Source organism: Peromyscus maniculatus, chromosome 1 (genome assembly GCF_049852395.1).
Source record: "Peromyscus maniculatus bairdii isolate BWxNUB_F1_BW_parent chromosome 1, HU_Pman_BW_mat_3.1, whole genome shotgun sequence".
NCBI classification, from domain to species: domain Eukaryota; kingdom Metazoa; phylum Chordata; class Mammalia; order Rodentia; family Cricetidae; genus Peromyscus; species Peromyscus maniculatus.
In genome coordinates this window covers 167,616,831-167,623,972 of record NC_134852.1, presented here as the reverse complement: position 1 = coordinate 167,623,972, position 7,142 = coordinate 167,616,831, and the positions used below count along the sequence as shown (strand labels likewise).

Sequence of the window (7,142 nt, the reverse complement as noted above, 5' to 3'; positions counted from 1 at the left end):
GGTTTTATAATTTCATAAATTTTTATTAAAGACTTAGTTTTAATTATGTGCCTGTATGTGGGTGTGTGTCTGTGTATGGGTATGTGCCTGTGCCTGTGTGTGGGTATGTGTCTGTGTGTGGGTGTGTGCCTGTGTGTGGGTATGTGTCTGTGTGTGAGTATGTGCCTGTGTGTGGGTATGTGCATGTATGTGGGTATGTGCCTGTGTGTGGGTATTTGTCTCTGTGTGGGTATGTGCCTGTGTGTGGGTATTTGTCTGTGTGTGGGTAGGTGTGTGTCTGTGTGTGGGTATTTCTCTCTGTGTGGGTATGTGTCTGTGTGTGGGTATATACATGTGATTGCAGGAGCCTGTGGAGACCAGAGGTACTGGATTCCCTGGGACTGGAGTTACAGACTGTTGTGAGCTGCCCAATGTGGATGCTTAGAAGCCAGCTCAGGTCCTCTGCAAGAGTGTTATGTGCTCTGAACCATTGGGTCATCTCTTCAGCTCCCGTTCTTCTTTTGAGATAGGCTGGGCTTAAACCTGCTCCATCCTTCCTAGTGTGGAGATTGTAGCTATGTATCACCACATTGGGCTTGCTTTTTAATTTATTATTTTAAAAATAAAATTATTTTAATTACTAAAAAGCTATTAGTTTTCAACTATTGTTAGGAATTTATGTTTCTTCTTTAATTCTTTTTTTTTTTAAATTAGAGATCTGAAGTGATTTTGCTTTTATTTCCTTCAAGTTAAGCTGATCATGTAATTTCACAGTGATTTCTGGGGTGGGGCAGAAGGAAAGTGTATTCAGAATCATCAAGGCCATGGCCTGGTTGGCCTGAGAAGGAGCAAGCAGAGGGGTCCTCACTGGGGAAGCTGGAGGAGCAGCAGCGGCCCCACTGGCAGGTAGGTGATATTCCGAGAGCCGGGAGCTGGTGAGCAATGTCCTCAGCAGCTTCCAGCGTGCACAGCTCAATCAGGCCATCATCTGCGGTGGCCAGGGAGTTGGCAATCAGCTCGGCTGCCTTGGAGTTACCCTCAGCAGAGATGATGGCTGCCTTCTTCTGCTGCTCAGCCTTTTCCACCACAATTCTGGCCCTCTCCGCTTCCTGCTAAGCCACCTGTTTGGTTTCCACAGCTTATGTGAACTCCTTCCGGAAGGTAAGATGTGTCACGGACATGTCATCCAGGATGAGCCCAAACGTTGTTGCTCTCTCTGTGAGGTCGTCGCTCACCTGCCTTGAGACCAGCTCTGGCTGGGTGATCAATTCTCCGGCATCAAAGCGAGCCACTACTGACTTGAGGATCTCTGTGGTGAGAGAGACGGCAGCACCCGCTCATCATAGTCCTCACCGATGCTGGTGTAGATACGAGGAAGCTGGCTGGCTACTGGCCGGAAGAGGATGTGTAGCGTGATGTTGACCTTCTGTAAATCTCTGCTACCAGTGATGACTGGTATGTTCCGTGGTCGTGAGCGTCAGTCAAAGGTAATTGGTTTCTGTACCCAAGGGATGAGAAAGCGAGTCCCTTACCCTACCACAATGTCCTGTACTCCAAGGAATTGGCCAAAGATGACGCCTCTGTATCCAGCATCCATGTTATATAAGGCAGAGTTCTGCAACTGCTGAAGTTAGGTCTAACTTTACGATGGACTCACTTTGGCAGCCATGATTCCTTCTATTGCACCCATTCACACCTGCTTCCACTCTGACCTCCACATGAATTCACTCTTCTTTAATTCTTTTGGTTGTTTAATAACACAAAATTCACACGGCATAACATCATCAGTTGAAGAGGGTACAGTTTACTTGGGTCTGCTAATCCCAGCTATGCTGAAAACTGAGGCAGGAGGTCTGCATAGGCTATACAATGAGTTCAATGTCCCTTAATGAGACCCGATCTCAAGGTAGACAAATAAAACAGAAGTCCCATGGTAGAGCATTTGCTTAGCAAGTGTAAGACTCTAAGATTCACGTCAGCATTGTAGGAGGGGGAAAATGCACAATTAAGTGTTTAGACTGCTCTCAAATGTTGGCAGGTATCACCTCTATCTAGATCCAAAAGATTTTATCGCTAAATAAGAAGACCCCATGCCATGAAATAGCTATTATTTCTTCCCTTCTGTGGCTACTGGCAACTACTGCTCTGTTTTATGTTCCCATGAATTTGACCTGTTCTAGATATTTGACAAGAACTGGTTCACACACAATATGACTGTTTGCATCTGGCTTTTCTTCAATTAGCGTGGTGCTTTGGTGATTCATCCATGCTGTGGTATGGCTTAGTGCTGTCTTCCTCTTCATGACTCCTGCCAGTAATATTTCTCTTATTTTTTTGCTGTTATGTATGTGCACACTTAGGACTTCCCCTTATTCTAAAATACCACTCTTTCTCTTGTAATATTCCTTGCTGAGTGTTGTCTTTACAGTATGTCTTTTGTAGACAGAACAAAGATTTTTATGGCTACCTAACATGTATGTGGTAGACTTTACCCCACATTGTTAAGTTTGGATGTTGAAACTGACAATATCACACATGTACCAAGAAGGTATGAAAGGGCTCATTCCTTACATAATAAGGCTTCCATAGGAGAGGAACGGTGGCTGAACCCAAGCTGGTGGAAAAATGGCTTGAGAATAAGCAAAACACACACACACACACACACACACACACACACACACACAGAGAGAGAGAGAGAGAGAGAGAGAGAGAGAGAGAGAGAGAGAGAGAGAGAGAGAGAGAGAGAGAGGGAGATGGGGTGGGGGAGCCTGAGTGATTGAGAAAATGTCTTTTTTTTCTGTATGACTTGGATACTGCTCTAAAAACTGAGTCTCATTTGGTCTGAACTTTCCTCTAGTGGCAACTGTGTTTTTATGACCCAAGGTCAACCTCAGATGTTCTTCCTCAGTATCCTGTCCACTTTGATTTTTGAAGTAATCTCTCACTGGTGTGGAACTTGCTGATTAATCTACACTGACTGACCAGCAAGCTCCAGGGATCTGCCTGACTTTGTCTCCCAGCACTGGGGTTACAAGGCTTTTATGAGTTCTGGTTCCTCATGTTTGTGGAACAAGTAGGTTAATTACTAAACTCTCTCCCCAGCTCCAAGAAGGAGTCTGGGGCTTTCTTAACAGCTTGCTTATAAATGTGGGCTGGAAAGAGGGCAAAGAATGAGGGCTTGAAAGCTGACAACAATAAAATAATTCTGTTATACTCTTTGTATTTTCTTTGTAATAAAATGGTGTCAGGTTCTATATCACATGAATCTAAGTTTTTAGAAATCTGGTGAAAGTTTTCCCATTTAACCATTTCATGAACTCACTTTGATTGCTAGCATTTCCTTCGGATTCTTCTAGTGAGTGTGGCTGTGGTCTGTCTGCATTACCCATCTGTTCTCAATGCTTACTTTTCCCTTTAGAGCTCTAGAATCATACTCACAGTCATTTAAACCCCCCATCCAGACAGTTGTTAGAACTCTGCCAGCTCTGCAGCTGCTTCCGATGTTGCCTTGGCCTTTCTAGACTGGTTTTGCCTTTTAGTAAGCTTTGTAATTTTTAGTTGAAAACTGGACCTCGGGTGTTGGGTAGTAAGAACTGAGCAATCTAGGCTTCCAGTAGGGTTTTTGTTTTTCTAGTTGAGCTGACATCTTTATTGTTGCTGCTGTAATATTTGGGTCTAAAAATTATCCAAGTAGGCTTATTTGCATCTCTGTTTTTAGACTTTTTAGAAACTTTGTTTTTACTTTAAAGTTGTGTGTGTGTGTGTGTGTGTGTGTGTGTGTGTGTGTGTGTGTGTGTGTGTAGGTGCCTGTGGAGGCCAGAAGGGAGTGTCAGTTTCTCTGGAGTTGGAATTTCAAGTGGTTATGAGTCACTCAACACGGGTTCTGGGAAACAAACTCGGATCTTTAAGAGTAGTATGCACTCTTAACTACCAAGCCATTTTCCAGCCCCCTCTCCAGAGCTCTTAATAAGGCATGAAACTTGCAGGAATGAAAAGGCCAATCCAGCCTGAACTGCTTTTGGGTGCATGTACAAGAAGGTAAAATTGCGTTGACAAAAATCCCCTATTTCCATCTTATGCATATGCATAATTGGGTGCATATATGACTAAAGTAATATGTATTGTGGAAGCAGACAAATGCAATGTGTTAATGACTGTACTGACCTAATCTATCAATCAAAACAGGGAACCACCCTCGCTATGCACCCTGGTAGCCAACTCCTCTTGTAGACCATGAGAAGAAGCCCTGAACAGTAATCAGGGCTCTTGAGTGTCTTCACTTTCATGACCTGCTGCTCTTCCAGCATGTTTCTTTTTTTCTTTTTTTTTCTTTTTTTGAGAGACAAAGTTGCTCTGTGTAACAGCTCTAGCTGTCCTGGACCTAGCTCTGCAGACCAGGCTGGCCTCGAACTCACAGTGATCCGCCTGCCTCTACTGGGATTAAAGGTGTGCCTGCCCGGCTTTGCCAACAAGTTCTGACCTCTTCCATTGCTCTACTTTAAGTAGTTTCCTTGATGCTTTTGTAAGTCTGTGTGAGACTTATTCTACTTCCTTTAATACAAGGCCATGAACCTGGAAACACTCAACCAGACCTGACCACCAGTAAACAGTAGGTATGGGATGGGAAGTAATTTATGATCCTTTCGGTTTTAATTTTTTAGTGAGCCAGGCTTAGATATTTTTTTATCTTGCATATTGAAGACTAATGGGGTTATTTCCCTTCCACAGCCCAGTTAAAGCTAGATAATACCTCAGCTGGTTAGATTCTGAGAAAGTAGATTCTCCCCAGGGCAAGCCTTGCTATAGAAGCTCTTGGTGTCATTTCAGAATGATGATTTTTTTCCTCCCATGGCAGAGGCACAGGGGATTTCCTTCAGAGGTCTATAGTGAGACCCTGGTAGCCTTCTTGGAGTAAAATTCATGTGAGTTAATTCTCAAGTGTGTTAGCCTTGAGCCTCCAGTGATTTGTCCACTGTAGAGTGCCCCCCCCCCGCCCCCGAGTTAGTGGCGCATGCTGTGAGTCTCTGCTGTGGTTTACACACTCCTCACCCTAGGTATTCTGACAGCAGGTTGTTCATGACCCTAGTTCTCACGTCTAAGGAGAGTCGTTGGTTTTACTTTTTACCCCATCATGAGGATAGGTGTGGTGATGTCTGATGTTGGTGGACATGGGGTTTGGTGGGCATCTCCAGAAGGGCAGAGGGGTTCTGAGTTCTTATGTCCCAAAATAAGGTACTGGACAGAGACATGGATAGCTACTGAGGAAAGGACACTCTTAGATGAAGAAACACTTCCAAGCAAAAGGGAGGGCAGGACAGAAAAAAGTTTAGCGTCTCAGTGTCCCACTGTACAGAGGAATAATGGACTTAATGTCCCATAGTTCAGGCCTTTTGGGTCATTTCCACTGTTTGTCATATCTTCTTTTCCTCTGAATACTGTTAAGTTCTCTCCCTCCCCCCACCAAATTTCATGTAGCCCAGGTTGGCCTAGAACACTATGGTAGGTAAGGATGAACTTGAATGTCAGATGTTCCTTCCTCTCTCTTCCAGGTGCTGGGATTTCAGGCATCTTTCACTATGCCTGCTTTAAGATTTTATTTTAAACCTTTGGTTTAAAACAGTTTATGAAGTTTCTAGATAAGGTTAGTTTTTTCTTTTTCCTCTTTCTTTCTTTCTTTCTTTCTTTCTTTCTTTCTTTCTTTCTTTCTTTCTTTCTTTCTTTCTTTCTTTCTTTCTTTCTTTCTTTCTTTCCTTCCTTCCTCCCTCCCTCCCTCCCTCCCTCCCTCCCTCCCTCCCTCCCTCCCTCCCTCCCTTCTCTCTCTCTCTCTCTCTCTCTCTCTCTCTTTCTTTCTTTTTTTTTTTTTGTTTTTGAGACAGGGTTTCTCTGTGTAGTTTTGGTGCCTGTCCTGGATCTTGCTCTGCCTCCTGAGTGCTGGGATTAAAGGCGTATGCCACCGCTACCCGGCATGATTGATTTTCTATTCATTTGTTCTACTTGGGATTCAACAAACTTCTTCTTCTTTTTTTTTTTTGACTTATTTATTTTTATCTTATGTGCACTGGTGTTTTGCCTGCACACATGTCTCTGAGGGTGTCAGATCCCCTGGAGCTGGAGTTACAGGCAGTTGTGAGCTGCCATGTGGGTGCTGGGAATTGAACCCAGGTCCACTGGGAAAGCAGTCAGTGACCTTAACCCCTGAACCATCTCTCCAGCCCCGGAATTCAACAAACTTTCTAAAGAAGAAAGTAATTTTCATTATTATTTTTACTATATTTGGGAATTTAAAAAATAATTATTTCTTCATATTTTTCCTTTTTCCTTTTGGGCCTCCAAATACATGCATAGGCAGTTGCTAGTGTCTTTCAAGCCACTGAGGAATGCTTATTATTATTTTTTTGTCTTATTTCTTTCTGTTCTTCATACCAAACCCTGATTTGATTAATATTGTTTGTTAGCCCCCTCATTTTGGTTGAACAAGACGATTTCCAGCATTAATGTAATTTGGTTTCCAGCACTAAAATGGCTTGTTTCTCTAGACCTTGCCCTCCTGCACCTATCCACCTGGCATGCTCTAACTCAACTGTCTGGTGACTCCTAGCACCACCAACTGGAGGCCGAAAGGGAAACTTGCCAACTCCCCTTCTCACGCTTTCCCTGTTACTGTCCCAGCCTGTGAGTGGACATTGAGATTTCTGGGTTCTTGAACTAGAGATCTCCCTCCACGGGTCTTTCCTGGAGTGAAACTTGCAGTGCTCTAAGAGTCACTTGTACCCATCAGTCTTTTCTCCCACGCAACCTTACTCTTCGAAGGTCCCTTCTGTTCCTGCCCCCCATATTCCATTTCTCTGCTGGTATTCCTTATCTGTGTAGTCATCCTGACATGTTCTCTTGAAGTCCTTGAAAATGTTTGAAATAGCTCTTTCAGAATCATCTTTCCTAATTCCAATCATCTCAGGATAATTCTTTTCTGTATCTAATGTGACATTTTTCTGTTTCTTTGAATATTTCCTAGTTCTTTGTTATATACTAGACATTTTGGATGAGACATCGCAAAATCTCTTTATCTTCTGAGGAAGAGCATTAGGTTTGTTTTTCAGTGTAGTTCAGTTATTGGCTGACCTGCTTGAACTCAGGGTGGCCTGGTGCTTTATTACGGTGTGTCT

General features: G+C 43.4%; 1 pseudogene; it reads right to left on the bottom strand.

Moving 5' to 3' along the window:
* Positions 1-774: 774 nt before the first annotated feature.
* Positions 775-6,813, bottom strand: LOC102908183 (prohibitin 1 pseudogene; annotated as a pseudogene).
* Positions 6,814-7,142: the final 329 nt, after the last annotated feature.